The sequence below is a fragment of the Nannospalax galili genome, unplaced genomic scaffold (assembly GCF_000622305.1).
Source record: "Nannospalax galili isolate Female #2095 unplaced genomic scaffold, S.galili_v1.0 scaffold30, whole genome shotgun sequence".
Lineage (NCBI taxonomy): Eukaryota > Metazoa > Chordata > Mammalia > Rodentia > Spalacidae > Nannospalax > Nannospalax galili.
Genome location: NW_008329127.1, coordinates 1,786,408 through 1,809,119, shown reverse-complemented (window position 1 = coordinate 1,809,119; position 22,712 = coordinate 1,786,408). Strand labels below are relative to the sequence as shown.

The window sequence follows — 22,712 nt, the reverse complement described above, 5'->3', positions numbered from 1 at the left end:
TCATGATAATGTATGGGTAGAAAGTTACTCAGCTTATCTCCTACTGAATACAAATAAAAAATGATTTAACATGTTGAAAAAAAAACCTCTTCCCTTGACTCATTTGAGATAAACTTTGTTATAATGGGACATTAGGAATGGACCATACTACTGATTGGCACAGTTTTGGTCAGAAACTGGCAACATGACAAATTCAGTGTTTTCTTTCTCTGTCTTTTTAGACAATGATGGAAGAGTGTGGAACCCTCAAACAATGTTATTTCTACAGTGGGCCATAATTAGAAGACACTTAAAATGTTTTAGAGCTCAAAATTATATCTGGACTGAGAGTCAGTTATTGGTCCGAAGTAAATTTAAATGACTTGACTATTAACCTCAGGGTCATGGTTAATTTGTCTGCCAGATAAAGTGACTTCAAAAGAGGAGAAAATGTACTCAGTTCATGCAAAATGCTTGAGTTGCAGAACTGAGGAAAACTCTTCAGTCGAAGTGGCTAGGAATTCTTCTAGCTTGGTTACCTTATTTATTCAGTTAATATTTACTGCATATCCATGTACAGAATCATTGTGATAGTCATTGAACTCATGACCCATTGACAAAACAAACAGACACAGCCTCACCCTTCTGGAGCTCACAGGTAATAGAAGTTATGAACAAATGCCTGATCGTTGCACTGGGTGTGGCATTACAGGGCATATGGTATCTATGGAAATCTGGAGGAGAGGGATTTACGTATTTGGGAATAACTGCCATCTATGCTGAGTGAAGGATAACCTAGGGAAGAGGAGGCGTGGAATGGGTTGGAATGGGAAAGTATGCGAAAGAGGTAGGAAGAGGGTACTGCACAGAAAAGCCTTGAATTACTCTAGAGAATGTGGCTTCTGGAGGGAAAAAAGGATTTAAGTTGAGGGATGGATTTAGGTGGGAGGACAAGACATTGATGAGCAGCTCGGCTGGTGACAGAGGCAGAGGCCAGGCTAAGGGTTTTTAAGATGTTTGAAACAAGAAAGGAAATGCTCAGGTCTGAGTTTGGAAAATCTTGAGTGCTGTGTGTAGACTTTAAAGCCTCATCATCCTGAGCCTGTTTTGTGCTACAGCTATCAAGCAGAGATGCAGACAGCAAAGCTTTTTTTGTCTTTACCTAAATCTTGCTATTAAAGATTAATGCATATGCAGAGACTCTCACAGATCATAAGGTGGAGCTCTGTGCATTTCCACACAGTGGACTCTGATGTTACCAGTCTCCAGATCAGAAAACCCCAAATTACCCTCACCCCCAATCCTGCCTTTGCCTTTTCCAATAATTATCTCCCCTGAAAGATTACCAATAGCCTAAATTCTATTACTATAGGTTGGTTTTACTTATTTTAGAACTTCTTACAAACGGAATGATTTCTGTATAGTTTCATAGCCACGTATTTTAAAATCTGTGATACACATTTGGTAGTTTCTGTTTTTTCTCTGTTATAAATATTACTTTATGAATAGTGTTTTTTGTTTGTCTTTTTGTTTTGTTTTGGAGGCAAGGCCACCTTATGGCACCCAGGACAGCCTTGAACTCATGGTCCTTTTGTCTCAGTATATGAAGTGCTAGGCTTATAGGCATCCACCACCATTTATGACCTGTGAGCATTCTTACAGATAGATATGTGGGCTATCAGTTGAGCATCTACTAGAAGTGGGTGGGTCATAGGTTACAGGTAGGACTTAGCTTTGATGCTGAGCAGTTGCCCAAAGTGGTTATGTCAGTTTCTGTCTCGGCATCAGTGTGTGGAAATCCCCCTTTCTCTTCTTTCTTTGGGACTGTTGTTCCTAGGGGTGACTGAGAAATGATATCTCATTGTGTTTCCCAATAAGTGATATTAAACACCCTTTCCTGTGTCTTATTGGCCATTTGGATAACCTCTTCTGTGGAATGCCAGTTGAGATTTTGTCTATTTAAAAAAAAATTACTGTTTTTTTGTAATGATTTTTATGGAATTTTTCATATTTTCTAGTTGGGAGTCTTCAAAAGATACCTGTGTCACAAGCATTTTCTCCTACACACTGGCTTGCTACTTAATTTTTGTAATTATTTTGACATACAGAAGTGTTTCATTTTATGAATTCCAGTTTCTGACTCTTCCCTTTGAGCTTACTGTTTCCTGTCTCTTAAGAACTTTTTGCCTCAACTCATGAAGATAGTCTGTGCTATTAAGTTTAAAAATATATATTATTTTTATTTGTATGAGTGTATTGCTTGCATGTATTAAGTGCACTGGTGCTGTGCAATGCCTGTGGAGGTCAGAAGACGGTGTCTGACCCCTTAGAACTGGAGTTCTAACAGATGGTTGTTAGTCACCATCTGGGTGCTGGGAACCGAACCCCAGTCCTCTGCAAGAGCAGCTAGTGCTGTTAACTGCTGAGCCATCTCTCCAGTCCCTGCTATCAAGTTTATTATTTTACTTTTTCACATTTACATCTATGACCATTTGGAATTGAGTTTCTTTTTTCTGTGTGTGTATATGGTGTGAGTTTAGGTTAATATTAATATTTCCTTATGAAATATTTATTGACCTAGGATTACTTACTGGAAATGTCATCCTTGCTCCACTAAATTGCGGATTACTTGGATGCTTGTGAGTCTGCTTCTGGCCCCTATATTCTGTCTTGTTGAGCTATTTTCCTAATGAAACTGTCTTAAGTTTTTGTAGTACTGATGTCAGGAAGAGTACTGAAGTTTCTTCTTTGTTTCTGCTTAGTCTATTTGTAATGTTTGGAGATACATACATGCATACACACACACACATATAATTTGCACAATCACCCTGTTGGCACTCTCTGTCTCTATCTCTGTCTGTCTGTCTCTCTCTCCGAGAGTTGATTGGGATTGCTCTGTGCATGTAGCTCTATTTAGGTGAGTTGACATCTTTACATTATTGGAGCTTCTCATCGATGAAGCCAACATGGCTCTCCATCTTATTTGATTGTCTTTAATTTCTCTCTTATCTTCAGAGATTCTCTTTATTGAATTCCTGCACATTTTTTATCCCATTGATTCTGTTTGTTGCTGTGAACGACACCTTTTAAAGTTTTGTTTTCTAATTGTTCTGCTTGTGTATGTAACAGATTTCTGTCAGTTTCCTGGACTCTGTGGATTTTGCTAATTCACTGTTTAACCTTAATAGTTGTAGAATCATTTGCATTTTCTGTCTGTGTATCGTCCTATGCAGTGGGTTTGGAGTTTTCTTTTTTTCTTGTCCAATCCTTACAGCTTTTACTCCCCCATTGTAACTAGTTATGACCTCAGTTATCTCAAGTATGTGTTTATCTTACACTCAATTTCAGGAAAGGCTTTCAGTATTTACGTATGGCATTTGTATATAAGTGTTATTGAAACTTTGTTATTTGAGTAAGGAAAATCTCATTTCTAATTCAATCATAATTTTAATCATGAACAGATACTGAGTTTAATCAAACACTTTTTCTGCATGTATTGAGATGATCATGTGTCTCTCCTTCACTTTGTCAATATGGTGGCCATGATCCAAGCAAAAGATGGAGCAGCCTTCTACCTCTGTCACCAGTCCAACCCAGTGGTTTCTGTGTTTTGTTTGACTCAGTTTGCTAATATTTTGTCTGAGATTTTTATGTCCATTGATTGGCCTTCCTTGTCCACCTCCACGCCTTGTCGGGTGTTAAGAATATGCTGGTCTTATACAACTAGTTGGGAAGTGTACTATCCTATCTTGTGGTTCAGTTCGCCGGAAGAGATTTGGTTTATTCACTCTGAAATGTGTGAAAGAATTCATCATTAAAGCCACTTGTTCTAGAATTTTCTCTGTAGGAGAGTTCTAAATTAGATAATTTATATTAATAAATACAGATGTAAAGTATTCTGTTATTTCTGTAATGTTTGGTTGATTTCTCTTTTTAAGGCATTTTGCCACAGTCTAAATGTTCAAATTTCTGAATACAAATTGATAATAATAAAACCTTCTCAAGTTTTAAAATGTGTGTAGTGATCCCTGATAGTGACAGTTTGTGCCTTTTTGCCCTTGCTCGCTCTTGCATGAGAGCTTATCAAATTTATCGTTTTCTCGGTGAGCCCGTTTTGACTGTTTTTCTTCTTCTCTCTGCTGCTGTGTGCTTATTTTCTGATTTGTTAATTTCTGTTTCTGGCTTATTTCTTCGGGCTTTGTGAGCATAGCACTTACATTACTGACTTTCAGTCTGTTTTCTTTTCTAATGCATGCATCCGGAGCTCTGTGCTTTCCTTTAAAGCGTGGTTTTAAAAGCATCCTTTTAGTCTTACCTTTATTTTTCTGCTCAGTGTATTCTAACATACTGTCTGCTTTTCTCTTTCACTTAGAGGTTATTTGCTCATTTAGTGCTTAATTTTCAATTATTTGGGATATTCTAAGGATCTTTTTGTTGAGTTCTGACTTGATGAAACAGTTTTTGTCCGATTAGTCTCTCAGTTTTGAGAAAGTTAAGCCAAATCTCATTATGATAATGAATATGTTGTTTTCTCCTTTTCATTCTGTCATCTGTCATACGTACGTGAGAGTATATTATTAGATGCATACACATTTTACAGTAGTTTCTTGGTGTGTTTAACTCATATTAAATGCCTCTCTTGCTGGGCGTGGTGGTGCATGTCTTTAATCCCAGCACTTGGATGGCAGAAGCAGGCAGATATATCTATGAGTTCAAGGCCAGCCTGGTCTGCATATTGAGTTCCAGGTCAGCTGGGGCTACAGGGAGATTCTGTCTCAAAAAAAGGCCAAATACATACATACATACATACATACATACATACATACATACATAAATGCCTGTCTTTAGTTCTCCTAATGATTCCTGACTTAAGTCTGGATATCTGATCTCGGTGTTCACCAGCTTTCCTTTGGTTAGTGTTTACATGAACTAACACTGTTAATAGATTAAACAACAATACCACCTTACCTTTGCAGCCTCTATGTTTAACATGTAGTATCGTAGGAGCTCTGTCAGTTTTAAATCTTCATCTGATGAGACTCGGCCCTCTACTTTCTATTTAAAACAAATAAAGGTCACCATCAAGGCAGAACTCTACATATCTTAATATATATTACCAAGACCAAACACACAAGCTCTTTCCTTGGCATAGCTTCTTTGACTTTTTTATGAGCAGCATATAGTTGGTTTTTATTTATTTACCCCTTCTGACACTCTTCAGAGCAACCGGTAGTCCATTTATGTTTAAAGTAGTTGATGATATATTTGGGTTTTTGTTTCTGTTGGTTTTCTAGCGCTTTCATAAGCCTAAGTTCTTTTAGCCCCTCTTGCATTTGTGATTAACCCAGTGTCACGGAGTCTTCTTCCCTGTGGACTTACTGGTTATCCGCTTCTGTGCTGTTATGCCAGGGATCATGGCATCTGCTTTTCCCTTTGAATTTCTCTAAATTAGTATTTTAGCCTCTTCCTCAAGGCTGTAGTGTCTTCCGACTACTTCCAATCCATAAAACTCCTGACTTTGTTTAGCTTTATTTCTGTCGTTTATTTTAATTCCACAAGTGATTTAAGTCACAGGACACATTATTGTTGTGAATAGAATTTATTTATATTTATTATTTCTCTTCATTTCTGCATGTAAGTGTATGTTTCCCTCTGAGGTTATTTTCTTACTAATGGAAGAATTCATCTGTATAATATTTCCAGTTTCCACTTTAGGTTTTGGAATTTTATTTATGTTTTCTTAATAGAAGTCTAGGTTGCCAGTTTCTTTTATTGCTTTAAAGATGTGACGTCATGTGTCCTGGTCTCCCCCTCCCCCTTTTTGGTTGAGAGAGCAGCTGTTGGTCTCGTGGTTGGTCCTTTGAAGGCAATGTGCCTTTTTTTCTCAGTTTAAACCTCTTTGTTTGGGGTTTGGGTTCTATTATGATGCCCACAGGCACCTTTCCTCTACATTCTCCCCACTTGAGGATCACAGAGAGCTTCTGGAACATTCTTGGCGGTTGCCCCAGCAAACAGTGCTTTGTCTAACCCAGTGTCTCTCCTCTCCTGGATGTGTGAACTTCGCTGGACCTTTGTACTTTGTTCATTTTGGCTTGAACTCTTTTCTGCATTTTCCTTTGTCATTTTTCCCCTTTGATTAGGTTTGGAAATTTTCTAATTTTTGGTAAGCTCTTGATGTCTACTCAGTTTCATGGAGGTGAAATACCATGGGATTTACCCATCATAACAGTGCAGTTCATTGATGTTAAATTTATGGACTTCTGCAGCCATGCTCACCACTGAGCGTCAGGGCATTTTTGTAGATCCCCACAGCGTGCAGTTGCATGCTTCCACAATCTCAGCTCCCACCCCGACCTCGGGCCACCATCGCTGTTTTTTTGTGGGCATTGGAAAGGTAGTCAAGTGCTCTACCACTGACCTACATCCTCCAGCCATTCTGTAAAAGACAAAAGTGCCTTTTCTATTGATATAACCTGTAGTGAATTGTATGCTATGTAGTCTTTGCCTATGGCTTCTTTCATTTGGCTTGTTGTGGTTGAGACTCAGGATGCTCTTGCACGCTGTAATCTAGATTGTTATCTTACTCCTTTTTGTTGTTGAGTAGTATTCTATTGTATGCATATATCATAGTCTGTTTATCCTTTCACCAGTTAGTGACAGTTGTCTCTAGTTATTGCATATCTTGAATATGACCATTAATATATATGTGTCATTATATATACATATATACACATATAAATATATAGTGTATATATATATACATATACATATATATATAATTTGTTTTGGTAATCCCTGTGTGTGTGTGTGTGAGGGAGAGAGAGAGAGAGAGAGAGAGAGAGAGAGAGAGAGAGAGAGAGAGAGAGAGAGAGATTGAGAGAGGGAGAGGGAGAGAAGGAGATAGAGATATCAGGAGTAGAGGTCAGAGGACAACTCAGAGAATCTGTTCTCTCCTTCCACCATATGGGTTTTGGGATTGAATTTAAGTTGTCATGCTTGGCATGTATATATACATCTCTCCTGCCCATATTGACATATTAACTATCTGCTTAAACTTTTGTATCTTCTGAATACAAGGTCTTTGTTAGATATATTATTTACAGTCATTTTCCTGAATCTATGGCTAATCTTGTGATTTTCTTAATAGTGCCTTCTTTAAAGATGTAGATGTCTTTAATTTTAATTCAGTTCCAGTTATTAATATAGTCTTCTGTGGCATACTCTTAGCATTATTCGAAGAACTTGATGCTTAATGTGAAGTTCTAAGAGTTTTTATATCTCCAAGTTTTACAAGTGTAACATTTACACTTTATTGCCCATTTTCAGTTTATTTTTAAACGTTGTATACGTTAAAAGTCTTTATCTTTATTTGCACATATAGATTCATTTTCCTGCAACCTTTCTTGAAAGGATTATAATTTTGTCATTTAATTGTTTTAGTGTCTTTGTTAAGAATGAATTGACAGTGAGGTGTGGTAGCACGTCTGTAATCATTTCTAGGCTTTTAATTCTGATCTATCTATATTAATATACATTAACATCTCTATCTCTATTAATATCTATATTTCTTTCTATCCATCCACCCAATCTATCATCTGTCCATCTACTCACATGTTTTTTCATCCTGTGTCACATCATCACCTTATATTAAAATTTAAAATTGAAGGGCTAGAGAAATGACTAAGTGGTTAGGAGCACATACTACTCTTGTAGCGGACCCAGAACCCATGTTCCAAGGGGTCTGATGCCCTCTTCTGGCCTCTGCAGTCACCTTCATGCATATATAGTTCACATAAACTCACACAGGCACATACACATAAATAAAAATAAATATTTTTTGAAATGTGAAATTAAGAAGTATAATCTTCTAATTTAGTTTTTTCTCAAAATTGGTTATCCTAGATTGTACACATTCCCATATGAATATTAAATTTACTAATTTATACCAAAAATGTCCCTGCTGAGATTTTGCTACAAGTTGTGCTGAATCCCCAGATCATTTGAGGAAAATTGACATTTTAGCAATGTTGAGTTTTCCAGTTCCTGAATATGGAAAGCCTTTCCACGTTGTAGGCCTTTTGCATTGTTCATAAGTATAATTTTGTCATCTTTCAGAGTATGAGTCTAGCACTTCTTCTGCTGGGTCTGTTCATTAGGATTTTATTCTTTTTGATGCCATTATGAATTACATTGTTTGATTTTAGTCTTTTGGATTATTACTTGCTATTGTATAGCATCTGACTAGCTTGTGGGTATTGTACAGAAATAGAACTGAGTCTCGTGTTTGGTCCTACGACCTGCAACCTTGCTAAATTCACTTATTGTTCCTTAGAATTGTTTGGCGTTTCCTATGACAGTCTGCGTAAGACCAGGTACTCTGCAGATAAAAGTAGTTCTTCTTCCCCGCCTTTCTGATCCAGGTACTTTTTTTCTTTTCTGCTTCATCAGTTGGTCCTTCCTGCTTTCCCTTCATCTCCTTCCGTCCCTCCCCCCTTATTGCATGAGCTGCACTTCCTCCACAGTGTTGAATTAAAGGTGCACAGAGGACATCCATACCCTGCTCAGTGGTAAAAACAGACATCCGTGCTTTGCCCTTGAACTTGAAGGGGAAGCATTTAGTCTGTGACCATTATAATATCATATTAGATCTCATTTTTTCATGGTGTTCCTTGCTAGGTTGAGGGTGGTTGTATATTTAGTTTGACAACTTGAAAGTTACCAGTGGATGTTTGATTTTCTTAAGTGTTTTTGTGCATGTTATGGAGATGATCCTACACTTTCCCCTTTTCTTCTCTTAATATGGTTGATCACATCAGTGGGTTTTCCAGAGCTGTGTCTCACTTGTTCCATCTGCACAAGGATGTTCTACTTTTCCTGTGTTGCTAAATTTTGTCTTTAATACTTTCTAAAAAGACTTTTATGTCTGTGTTCATGGACAGTGTTCTGTAGTTTTCTTTTGATATCCCATGTGGCTTTGGAATCGAGGTGATACTGACCTCATAAGACAAGTTCAGAAGTGTTTCCTCCTCTCTATTCTGAAAGAGCTTGTTAAGAATGGGTTTTATTTCTTCTCTAAATACTTGATAGAATTTTCTAGTGAAGCCATTTGACCTTTAGATTTACTTTGTGGGAAGATTTTTAGTTATCAGTAGGTCTATTCAGATAGGCTATTATTAAAATAATTTTTTTGGCAGTTGGAGGATTTTTAGGAAATTGTCCATCTCACCTAATTTCCATAGACCAGAAGTAATGGTTCTGACTTTGTATGTTTGGTATTTATTTTTCTGTTCTATTTTCTTGGTCAGTTTAAATAAGGGCTTTTCCAATTCTGTTTATTTTAGTTTATAACTGTGGCCTTGTGGTTCTCTCTACTTTATGTTCTCCACTCTTTGCCCCCTGCCCCCCAAGATTTAAGACTGCTTCTTTTCTAATTAGATAATATAGTTGTAAAATTTTATCTAGGAAGTTTTCTTTATAGCCTGAAGTTTTTTGATATTTTTATTCTTTCATTTTTCATTTGGTTAAACATGTTTCAAGTTCCTTTTTGATTATTTTCTTTAATTCTTGAGCCTTAAAAATGTACATTGTTTCATTTCCAAAAATTTGATAGTTATCCAAATTATTTTGTGTGTATGCATGTATTGCCTGCATGTAGGTAAGTCCACCCATGTCGTGCAGTGCCCATGGAGGTTAGAAGAGGCTTTTGGATCCCCTGGGACTGGAGTTATGGACAGTTGTTAGCTGCCATGTGGGTCATGTGGGTGCTGGGATTCAAACCTGGGTCTTCTGTAAGAACAACCAGTGTTCTTTTAACTGCTGCGCCATCTCTCCGGTCATGGTTTTTGTTTGTTTGTTTGTTTGTTTGTTTGTTTTTTGTTACTTTTTTTTGAGACAGGGTCTCCCAGTAGCCCAGCTGTCCTGGAACTCACTATATAGACCAGGCTGGCCTTGAACTCACAGAGATCCATCTGCCTCTGCCTCCTGAGTGCTGGACTACAGGCCTGCGCCACCACACCTGGCTAAAATATATTTTATATGATTTTTAAACTTAAAGTTCTTGATTCTTTTGTGGACCAGAAGATGTTTTACCCCAAACAGTATCTCATATATATTCTGCAGTCGTTGAGTAGGGTTTTCTAATGTTAGTTAGGTCAATTTAGTTGATAATTTGAAGTGTTTACTGATTTTTTTTTTTTACCTAAATGTGCTGTCAGTTACTGAGAATGAGGTATTGAAATCTTTAGCCGTTATTGTTGAATTTTGGAGTCGTTTTCTCAGTGTGTCAGATATTGCCTATGAGTTTTAGAGTTCTATTATTAATTGCATATGCATTTGTATTATATCTTCCTGTGTGTTGATTTGTTTATTGCTATGAGGTCTTCTTTTTGGCCTTCATGATACTTCTTTAAAGTGTGTTTTATTTGACCTCGGTCCAATCATCTCAGCTCCTGGAATTACTGTTTGCCTGGCATGTCATTCTCCTCTCTGATTTCCAACCCATTTGTATGTTAGAATCATGATGGACTTTGTAGACTGAATCTGGTTCACTTGTGCTTCTTTTTCCAGGCAGCCAGTCTGTCTTTGGAGCAGAATGCCTAATTCATTCACATTTAATATAGTTAGGGTATCATTTTAAACCTGGCATTCTTGTATTTCTGTCCTATGTATTCCTATTTGTACTTTTTTCATTTCATTCCTGCTTTTAAAAAGTATTTTATTTATTATTTTTATTTTGTGTATATACGTAAATTGCCTGCATGTAGGTAAGTGCACCCGTGTTGTGCATTGCCCATGGAGGACAGAAGAAACCGGCAGATCTCCTGCAACTGGAGTTACGGACAGTTGTTAGCTGCCATGTGTGTGCTGGGATTCGAACCTGGCTCTTCTGCAAGAACCACCAGTGTTCTTAACTGCTGAGCCATCTCTCCAGCCCTCATTCCTGCTTTTTTAGAGGGCCATTTAAATAGTCTGTTTTGTTTTCTGGTTTGTTATTTTCTTAGTAGTAACCAGAGGGGTTTGGACCAATCCATAGTCGATCCATATGAACATGGTACCTCTTCTCCCCTTTCCTTTTGGATTCTTATTCTTGTATGCATTACACCTATATTTGTCTAAAACTAAACAATTGCACTAATCTCCATATTTCACATTTAGGGTACTCTTCATTTCTTGCTGTGGATTCAGATTAATGTCTGATGTCATCATGAAGGGATTTCCAGTATTTCTTGTAAGCCAAGCCTTTTAATAACAATTTTCCACATCCTTGTTTGTCTAGAAATGTCTGTTTTCAAAATCTTTACTTGGAAGAAGAGTTGCCCTCAATTAGTTGAGAGCTATTTCCCAAAATTTTGAGTATGTCATTCCACCACCTGCCTCCCCTGGCTTTGCTGAGAAGTCCATTGTTGATCCCACTGGTCCTCTGTGACAACTTCTCTTGATCAAGACTTTTCTTTCTATCTTTAAGCAAGTTTAGCTCTGGTGTGTTTTTGCATAGATCTCTGTGTTCCTCTTCAGTCGATTTAACTTTTTGATCAATAAATTAATTTTACATCAGTTTTGAGGATTTATTTGCCCAACATGTTTACAAAAGGAGGGAAGGAAAATATGATAACACATTTATAGCCTTCTCAAAGAGTAACAATGTTACAAAAAGTCTTTCCTGATTTTTCCTCCCTTCAGCTCTCTTCTCTTTTCCTTCATTCTTCCCTCCTTCCTTTTTCCCCTCCCTCCCTCCCTCCTTCCTTCCTTCGATTTTTTTTCTCTCTGTTCTTTAGATTAGATAGTATTTCTTTATTTTGCCACCTGAAATGTACTGTTGAGTACCTATGTTGAATTTTTATTTCACTTACTGTAATTTTTCAACTTCTGGGTTTTGTTTTGGGTCTTTTAAACACCTTCTATTTTCCATTAGCGGATTCATTGATCTCACACTTTAATTTTGTAAACTTGCAAAAACAGTTCCTATAACAATATTTTGGAAGACACATAGTTTTTACTACTTTTTCTCCTGAGTGTGGGTTCTTTCTTATTTCTTTTTGTTGAATGCTGATCACTTTGAGTGATGTATTTTAACAACTCTATGTTATGATTCATTTCCCTATGGGGGTGGTGGCAATGGGTGTCATGTGTTTGGTAGCTTAGCTGTCCTAAGTTAAATTTTTTTATGAATCTCAAAAAAATTGTACAAATTTAGAAATAGGAAAAAATGTTCATTTTTCTTTGTCTTATGCTTAACACAGAAATTTTATTATGTTTAAATTTATTTATTTATTTATTTATTTATTTATTTATTTATTTATTTATTTATTTGTATGTGAGGGGAGTTAGGAGGGTGGCCACATACCCATGCAATGGTAAATGTGTGGAGGTCAGAGGACAGCTTGTGGGAGTTGGTGCTCTCCTTCTACTATGTGGGTCCCAGGAATGAAACTAGGGTTCTCAGGCTCAGCAGCAAGCACCTTTACCCTCTGAGCCATCTTGCCAGTCCTGTCCTGAAGTTTTGAGATCTGTCTTCCCCATAATTCTTGGCTGTTAATGTCTCTGATTAGCTTTTCTTGCTTAAAGAAAATGTAAAGCCCAGCTACGTAAGGGTCTCTCCCATGTCTGCTTGGAGCCTGTGCTCAAATCTCTCAATTCTTGATGCTCTTCTTTTCTATGGATGTCTCTGCATGTGAAATAGAGAGTTCCTCCAACGTCTAGGGTGTTGTATTTTCTTCCAGTGAGCACTCCTGTGTGCTCTGTGTGCACATGTTCAGACTGTGTTGACCAGGCATGTGAGAATGGCTTAGACTCACTCTGGTCTCTACATATGCCCACCATCTGGTCAACCTTGCCTACCTAGGGAGACTTTCAAACCTCTTCTGACAGTCCTCACATCGAGCATACCATGTTTCATATCTGGTTAGTCTGTGACTCGCTCAAACAATCTTAGGGTAGAAGAACTGCTGTCTCTTTCTAGCAGCCTGTGACTAACATCACCATCTCAGCCAACCCTTCCGAGCAAGCAGTCCTCCTTGTCAATGACATTGAAGCTGGTTTGGATGGTCTGTTATACCCTGGTGGAATGCCATATTGAGGGTAGGGGGAGCATGATGAAATGGGAGCAGCCCCAGACAGAAACATGACTGATTTGTGCTACCCAAAGTTCATTAAGTTTACATAATTGAATGTTGCCTAGTTTGTTATATGCGAAAATTCCAGAGTGCTGAAAGAATCATCCTTTTCCTTGGCACTGCTGGAGAGCAAACCCAGGGCCTTGCACATGCTAGATGAATTGCCTACCAGTGAGCCGGGGTTCCAGCTAGCTGTCCTTGACAGGCCTGTCTAGGTTTGTTATTGCTTTTTGTGGTGAGAGGCTTGTCAGCTGCCTTTCTCTGTTACACTGAGGCCAATCTGTCTCAGTTATTGTATTTTAGAGTGCTACATTTTTTTTTTTTTGCTCAATTCTCTTTCTTTTAGAGGCAGGCGGATTTCTGTGAGATCAAGGCCAGCCTGGTCTACATAGTGAGTTCCAGGACAGCTGAAGCTACAGGGAGACCCTGTCTCGCAAAGACCAAAACAAAAAACCAAATTCTGACTCTCTGCTGACATTTTTCATTTGTCATCTGTTTTCTTGAACATTTCAACATTCTTCTAGTGTCCCTCTGTGGTAACTTCAGTGTCTGAGTCCCCTGTGTGGTAACTTCAGTGTCTGAGCTCTTTTCTCTTTGCTGTCACCCTTCTTTCGGGTCTTGGCCATTTGGCGTAGTCTCCAATCATGCACGGTTCTCTGTTGTTGTTGAGATAAGATCTTGTGTATCACCCAGGTTGACCTCAAACTCAAGATTCTCCTGCTTTTTAGCATCTTGAATACTGGGATTACAGGTATGGATTGTCATACCTGGCCATTTGTGGACTTTTAATAAAAAATAGAACTAAGAAATTAAAGTTGAAAAACTGTGGAGGCGCTAGATTGTGTCTGTCTTCAGAGGACATTACATTTTCTTCTGAATGACACTGCAGGGGTCATTTTGATTCTTCCATAGATGAAAAAGATTCAATTCCAGATTCCATTCTTTTTATTTTTTATTATTTTAATTTTATGTGTGTGAGTGTATTGCTTGCATATGCATAAGTGTACCTGTGTCATGCGATGCCCTCAGAGGTCAGAAGAGGACATGGATCCCTTGGAACTGGAGTTATGGCTGGTTGTTAGCTGCCATGTGGGTTCTGGGAATTGAACCCAGGTCTTCTGTAAGAGAAGTGAATGCTCTTAACTGCTGAGGCATCGCTCCAGCCCCAGGATGTTCTTCTTTCTGAGGGCTGTTTTCTTTGGGTTTTGTTTTGTTTATGGAGCATAGAAAGGTGTCTAGTAAGCCTTTCTCCCTGTTTAACTTACTCTGCCTTTTTTGCCCCCAGCTCTGTAGATCCACCAAAACTCCACTTAGGGTTCTGATTCATGTTTGTCATGGTTTGCTTTTTTGTGTGTCACCACTTAGCACTCTTGGAAGGAAACGTCAAGCATCGCATTGGTCTTGCTTCTCCACACTTCCCCTTTCCTTAGGATCTTGGCTCTTCTAGGGGCTTCGGCAAACCTGAATTAAAAGTTTGGAATGTCCGATATAGTGAGCTAAAATACTCAAAATGCTGCTTTTAGGCCTTTAGCCCCCAAATGTGCTAGTAAAATGGAAGTTCCAAAGCAGCAGACAGAATATCTAGTTCACTTCAGAGCACGTCGCTTTGCTCCAAGGCCTTGGCCTCACTGGGTGCTTTGGTTGCTGTCCAACCTACAGGATCATTTGTGCTTTTGTAATTTTGTTTTCTTAGGCTTGTTCATGGGAAGGCTGTCTGATGTAAACTCTCTCTAGATGGAAGTGGAACCCTAAAGCCATTTTTTAGCATCATTAGTGTATTTGATGTAGGCTGTCAGACAGATACTTGATAGTGTAAAATTTTCCTCTAAGTTTCATATTTGGGAATAAAGAAAAAGACTTCAAGACACATAGACAGGAAAGGCAGAAAATAGTTTTGTAAAATTATACTCAATATCTACTGATAGCTAAGATATGAAACTATTCTGAATAGAAGGATATTACCTTGGTGTTACTATATTTTTGGCCTTGAAATGCCAGAGAGTTTCTCATTATTTCTTGTAGTAAGATAAATTTGTAAACTATTTTTTCTTCTTTTAACTTTTACTAAATTCTTTGACAATTTGATGTATGTGCACAGTATGTTGTCACCCCCACCCTCTCTGAACCCCACTGAACCCCTTTTACCCTCCCACCGCCTCCCTACAAGTCCCTTTCTCTCATTCATGTCTTTGGGTTTTGTTTCGTGACTCTGTGAATTTAACCAGGGCCATCTGTTTGGAACTGATTATGGAATCTGGTGGTCTCAGTGAGTAGTGACTGTAAAGGATGTCTCCCCTTCCCTAGAACCCATCAGCCATCAATAGTTGAGCAGGAAGAAGTAGAGGGGAGAGACCTGATTGTAAGCAGAGCTCAACTCCACCTAAGCAGAAGGCAAAGACCTTTCTAATGCTGAGGTATGCTAAAGGAGAGGTACTAATGGATGTTAAGGGGGGTGTTTGTTTGGAGGAGAATCAAGTTCCTCTGACCTTTGGACATAAGTAGATTTGCAAATTAGAACAAGATACCCACTGAAGCTAGGATCTTGCTCACTCACCAAGGAGAACTGACGGATTAGAGAGGCATCACTTACGTGTGCACATTACAGGGAGATGGGTTCTTGAGGAGACACACTAGGTGGTAGATCCATATCTCAGCTGTGTTTTTTGTTTGTTTTGTGTTTAGTGGTAGGCCTGGAACCCAGTTTTACAAATGCTAGATAAACACTCTACCACCAAGCTGTCCCCAGTCCAAAAAGGGGGTAAGGGGAAGATTTATAATTCCTAGTGTCTTAAAAAAGACTAAGGCTATAGAAAAGCGAAGCCAGGGACCTACCAACAGGTATTGGCTGGAAGAGCAGTAAATTATTTTGACAGCACTGAGCTTTCACAGGCAGGCATTGTAGGGTGGGTGCCATGCAGGGGGCAAGGCCTTGAACGGATAGAAACTGTGCTGGTGTTTGCTCAAGTCTTAGTGTAGGTGGATGAAATGGTTTGTGGTAAAGTTCCAGTCCATTGAGACTTAGTGAGAAGATGGGTTCAAAGGAGCCTCATTAAGAGTTTAATCCAGGACAGGATCATTTGTTAATGACCTAGGCTATGTAGTGGTGATTTTATGAGTGTAAATCCAGGGTGAAACCAGAAATGGGGTAGATATGAGGACACCCAGAAGAATTTAGTGTCTAAAGCTGGTCACCTTGTGTGTGTGTGTGTGTGTATGTTGTTCTGACTTAACTCCTTTCAGCAAATCTGTGAGGTTAGTATTGTCTCCATGTTAACAGTAAGGGACACAGGCTCAGATGTTTTAAATCACACATTCAAGGTCCTATGAGTGACTGGTGGGGGGTGGAATCCAAACTCAGGTCTTTTTTACTTCAAAGCACCCTTTTCTAATCTTCAGCATGTGTTCTATGCTGTGTTACACAGCAGTTTGCTTTTCTTAGAAGTCATTTATGTGGATGGCAGTCAACACTGAGAGAAGCTGCTTACTGTGTGCTGATCCTAAGAAGGAAATTTGGGGGATGCCCAGTAAACACTAAGCAGGAAGACTGTGGGAGGCACAGGTGCTTCCTGCTATCACTTGATCCACTTCTGATCCCCATAGAGCCCCATCTGTGGGGTGTGAAAGCCTGTAGCTACCAAGTACTGAGTCTCAGTTTCTCGGATGAAAAGCCATGACCCAGAAAGGTGATATGATTTACCTGAGGGATTACTCAGGATCCCAGCACCTGTTCGTTAGCAAGAGCTGACTTCAATTTAGACAGAGTTACTGTGGCCCAATTTGGGGCTTTCCCTTCAGAAGTGGCTAACACACCATGTATTTATTTGGACTAAACAGCCACAGTGTTGTCTGGGTATTCCTTCCAAGATTCCTCTTGTGGTTGGAATCACTCTTGGGGGACTGGAGGCAACCCAGGAGTACTCGCAACAGCTGGGACAGGTGGTTTGGCTGAGCTTTCTTGTTCAAGGCCTGCTGTCTGACTCCACCAGAACACTGTAGTGTGCCCCCCACACCAGATTGGGCAAAGGTTAACTGACAGTAAGTTGACAAATGTCACAGAAACATCAACACAGAGGAAACAAATGAACCGTGTATGTGTGTGTGTGTGTGTGTCCCCATGTCAAGTTTCTTCCTCAATCACTCTCCAGCTTATTTTCTGAGACAGGGTCTCACTGATCCTGTAGCTCACTGATTAGCTGGACTGGCTGGCCGGTGAGCTCAGGGATCCTCCTACCTCTGCCTCCCTAGTGCTGGGATTACATGCGTGCACACTGTTTTTTTATAAGGGCTCAGAATTTAACTCAGGTCCTCAGACTCGTATAGCTAGTACTTTACTGTCTCCAACCCCAAACCAATGGATCTTTTAAAAAACTTCTACCTTAAAGTGGTCACTAGAATGCTTAAAAACCTCAAAGACTGAAGTCTCCCACTGCTATTACATCAGAACCTGTCGGCTGATGCTGTTTTCGGTGGTGAACAGCTGCTGCTGCTTTTACCTTTGTGTCATTTTCTATCTTGTACTGCTACGCTTGAGTTTCATCTTGATGGTTTGCCTTCTCCTGTCTGGTGTCTCTTCTTCAGATAACACTGGTGGATCCTGCTGTGTGGACAGTGTGTGGCTCTTCATTCCATTTAGCCACACAGAGGATAGGTAAGCTGTGGTAAAGACGTAGAACAGAGAGGTTGGGGCTTCATAGGAATGCACCTGTGTGTACTCAGATGTATGCGTGTACCTGTGAGGATGAGGTTTCAAAGCAGCCATCCGATGGGCAAGAGTAAGGCAGAGTCCTGTTTCACTGTCAGCACAGGCCGGAAGAAGCCTCCAGTTTTAAAAAAATATTTTATTCATTTATTTTCATTTTATGTGTATGAGTGTATTGCCTGTATGCATGTAAATTCACCCATGGTGTGCAATGTCCAAGGCGGTCAGAAGAGGGCATTGGATCCCCTGGAACTGGTGTTATGAATGGTTGTTAGCCACCAAGTAGTGTTGGGAATCGAACCTGTGTCCTCAGCAAGAGCAGCCAGTGCTCCTAACCAGTGAGCCATTGCTCCAGCCTGAAGCCTCCAGCTTTAAAGTGGGGCTGGTCAGGGGCACTCAGAGAAAGAGAATGTTCTCCTGAGGAGATAAAAGTGAACAATCAGGAGAGATTACCAATGCTGTAACTTACAGTAGGAACATGAACACGGCCTTCCCTCAGCCCCTTCTCCGCTCCTTGTTCTGCATCATTGCCTTTAAGAACTGTAATAACGGAGTCGCCCTGCCCCTGCCCCCATTCTCATGTCTTGAAGGTTGCGGCCATTGTTAATACCTGGCCTAGGACTCACGTTATACAATGTGCTCTATGAGTATTTCCCTCACAAACTAATACATGTGGTATATGGACAGAGGAAGGAGCTGGGAGAAACAAAGCACCCATGAACACAAGTGTTGGAGTAGATAGAAAGCCTTGCTAATGGCTTTTATTTTTATCCTTTTACTATGGAATAATTTGAAATATATTCAAAAGTAGAGAAAAATGGTATAATGAATCCCTTTATCCTAATCACTGAGCCTCAATAATGACCAACATATGGCCAATCTCGCTTCATTTATCTGCCCCTCTCCCCACTGGATTACTTTGAAACAAAGACCAGATGTCATATTATTTCATCTGTGAATACCTTACTATGCATCCTTAAAACAACAAGGAGACTCGCCTTAAAAAGTAACCATAACGCCATCATCACACCAGAAAACAGTAACAATTCCTTACCTCATCAAATTTACCCACAAGCATTCGTATTTCCCTTATTATCTTGTAAATTTCCCAGTTGATGGGTTAGAATCAGAATCCAAACAAGGGCTGTGCACACATTTAGTTGATGTGTCTCACAGACTCCCTAATTCATCTGTTCACCCTCTGCATTGTTTTGCCTCTTACATTTTCTTTTAATTGAAGACATCAGGTGTTTTGTCCTGTGGAATTTGCTTTGGTTTGAATTTTAACCAACTGTACCCTTGTGATGCAGTTTGTTTTTTTTCTGCCCTCCATCTCTCCCTTCACTTGGTAATCAGGAATGATATTTGATCAGATTTTCAGTGTTTTAGCCTGGAGACTTTGGAGATGGCTGTGGACACTTCCTGTTGCCTGGCATCGGGAGGCAGGTGACACCTTGTCCCTCTCTTTGTCCTGTGGGACTCTGTCATTGAACCCAGGGGTCATCAGCCAGCTCTGCATCTAACCCAGCACCCATATGCCATATCAAGCATTTTAGGAAAGATAAGATTGCAAGATATTATAATTCTGATATTTTTGTTTACTTATTTGTATGTGTTTGTATGTGCGTATGTGATTGTGTGTGTGTGTGTGTGTGTGTTGTACATGCCTATCTGAGCGCATATGGAGGCCAGAGGTCAACATCAAGTATCTTCCTCTATTGTTCTTCAAACAGGGTCTCTGCTGAACCTGGAGTTGATACTGCTAGACTGGCTGGCAAATGAGTCCCCCGCTTCCTCCTGTCTCCACCTAAGTGCTGGGATTGAGGTGTTTGCCTCCACACTTGGCTTTATAGGTGGGTTCTAGTGATTTAACCCAGGTCTTTATTCTTGTGTGGCAAGCATGTTACCAAGTAGGCCATCTCTCCAGTCTCCCTTTTTTTGCATGAATTGAAGTGCTTCTTCTGTAAGCACCTGGAAAGCAAACTGTATAAAGGAAAGGCAGCGTGAATTTTTGTATCTTTTCTTTATTCATTTTTAGAATGAATTGCATTCTGAGATGATGATCTTCCAAAAGTGATCAAGGTTTCATTAATTTTCATCATGAAACCATAGCTTTAGGACAGATCCAATGCACTAGCATCCTTATACCCTGGGTACTGGGAGGGGGCATGACTAGTGCCACCCTGCAGCCAGGTGGCATCTCCAAGGTGCGGGCAGTGTGCTCTCTACCGGGATGACTTCCACATCCCAGTTACACGGTTTTTATACAGTAAATCAGTACTCTGTGTCTTCATCCCTAAAACCAATGATATAGTTTTCACTTCCATTAGGTAACAACAGTGTGCATGCTCAATGGAGAAAATTGATTATTTTTTGCAGTTTTATCCAATTTTTAAACTGTTAACCCCAATGTCACTATTGGTAAGCAAAACTGACACTTAAATTTCATAGTGCCATATTATGTAGTTAGCCTGAAGCCTGCTCTTTGATTGAATGACCTTTGGTTTTCCATTAGTGGCAAGTGGCAAAACAAAACACCCACGATATTTCCAGAGAGCCCAAATTTAACATTTATTGTTCCTATCAATACATTCTCTCCTGATTTATCATCCATAGTTGACTTAAATCAGCACACTGCTCTAATGTCCTTCCTGCTTCTCTCCTCCGTTACTCCATCTGGTCAGACTTATCGCCAGCCAAACTCTCACCCCCAAGTCCTCGCAGAGTATCTTCCCTTCAGACACTTGTGTCTTCGTGTGGCCTCTTTGGCACTATGTTAGTGAGCTGTCACCTTCCTCGCACCTCCAGGGCTCACTCTATCTACCTGGACTGAGAGAGGACTTTCTCTTCCCTCACTCCTTCCAGACTCCCTCTTCTCTTTCCATGACACATTGCTCGTGTTCCTTTCTTCCCCTCCTATCCCCAGCTGCTCGTTTTCTTTCTCTTTGACTCCCTTGGTAGGCTCATAGCCCGTCAGTCTTACATTCATGATGACTTTTAGAATTCCATCTCTGATGTTTCCATTTCTATATTTGTGGTCATGTTTAAGATGTTTAAACATTTTTAATTTAAAAACACCAGAATATAAAAGCCAAGAGAAGAGAGTGTCCTTTTCAAGGTTGTATTTAAGAGTGTGCACATCACTCATGGAGTCTCAGTTACTAGATAATTAATTTTAAAAAAATGAATATGAGTTTAAACACTTCCCCAAATTATCTCCTTCTCGCTATTTCTATCTCCTCCTGTGCCCCGTCTCTACTTTGGCTCAATATTTACTGGATGTCTTTTGCTTGAGACTGTGGTCATGCACTATGCAAAATGGTGTCTTGGGACTGGTGAGATGGCTCAGAGGGTAAATTCACTTGTTTTCAGGCCTGATGACCTGAGTTTGATTCTGGGAACCCACGTTGAGGAAAGAGAGAACCAACTCCCACAAGTGGTCTCCTGATCTCCACACTTGTGCTGTCGCCTGTGCATGCCCTATCCCCATAAAATAAATAAAATGTAATAAAAATGGTATCTTGGTTGGTAGTAGACCACATATACCATGGTAAGATGCTAATGGAGTTGAACAATTTTCTGTTATCTAGTGACATCCTAGCCATCCTGGCGCCTTAGCACATTGCATGGCTCTTATTGGTGGTGATGCTGGTGTTGACAAACCTACTTTACTACCAGGCATGCTATAGTACAGCACAGCTGGGCGTGGTGATGTACAGGAGGTAATGGCAGGTAGATCGAGAGTTTGAGGCCAGGCTGGGCTATGCAGCAAGACTGTGTCTTAAACAATGAACAAAACAAGTACAGTATCACAGTTATGTACAGTACATCAGACTTGAGACTAAGTGACATTACTGGTTTATGTGTTTATTAATCTAAGCTCTTTTTAAAATATTTTATTTATTGCTATTTTTATTTTATGTGCATGAGTATATTGCCTGCATGTGTGTAAGTATACCCATGTCGTGCAATACCCACAGAGGTCAGAAGAGGGTGTCGGATCCCTTGGAGCTGGAGTTTACAAATGGTTGTTAGCCACCATGTGGGTGCTGGGAACCAAACCTGGGTTCTCAGCAAGAGCAGCCAGTGCTCCAGCCTTAATACCAAACTCCTAACCATCATTTTAGAAGATGCTCCTTCCAGGTATAAAAATTTCCCTCATAGTGTTGGCTGCATTGTGCTGGCTGTAGCCTTCTCCATTTCGTTTCAGTGTCTCTCGGTCCCATGAAGAGGCCATGCAAGTGATGGACTGGGCTACCTAGCACTCTCCAGGTTGCTCACATGATGAGAAAACGGGGTAAAGACACAGTTCCCAGAAGGCATCTCTGTTGTTAAGTGATGCATGGCTGGACTGATGAGCATTCTTTATCTACTTGTTCTGTCTTAGCTCACTGTAAGTTTTCTAAGTTTCACTTCTTTCCATGAATATTTTTCCAGACGAATTCTGATGCCAACAGCTGAGCTGTTTATCTCTCAACTATAAAAATAGGAAGAATTCTGTGTGTGTGTGTGTGTGTGTGTGTAACTTAAGAACTTAGCTTAAGCCTGTTGTTTATTTCCTGAGCTGAGAAAGAAAATAGCTAGTTTTCTTCTGGGTTTGCCTTTGGGGAAGAGAAAATCCAATATGTCAGTCACACAACAAAATCACTTCACCTTCATACGTAACAAATAGCTTCACTACCTTCTTTTGTATACAATACCAGTTTTTGTCCCATTTTAAAAATTCAGCTTTTTACTTTATCTTCCCAGCTAAATGAATGTATGTCAGTCAACAGTGCCATGTTGCATGTCTCTATTGCAAAGTGACAGACGTTCATTAGGATTAACTCCAAAAGCCTGCTGAGAAAAGCCATTTGGGTCAAATGAATTCAATACAGTTTAATGTCTATTTCTTTTTCTTTTCCTCAGTCATGGAGTAGGCA

General features: G+C 39.7%; 1 protein-coding gene across 4 annotated transcripts in view; it reads left to right on the top strand.

Annotated features, from left to right (window-relative positions):
• Rnf182 (ring finger protein 182) overlaps positions 1 to 22,712 on the top strand; it is a 54,239-nt gene that overhangs the window by 14,463 nt on the left and 17,064 nt on the right. The window contains exon 1 of one of the 4 annotated variants that reach the window (XM_029562626.1): positions 19,618 to 19,643. The exons of the other annotated variants lie outside the window; for them this stretch is intronic. The gene's annotated coding sequence lies outside the window, so the exon portion shown is untranslated. Of the gene's footprint in view, positions 1 to 19,617; positions 19,644 to 22,712 lie in introns of those variants that run through there. 4 annotated transcript variants of the gene reach the window in all.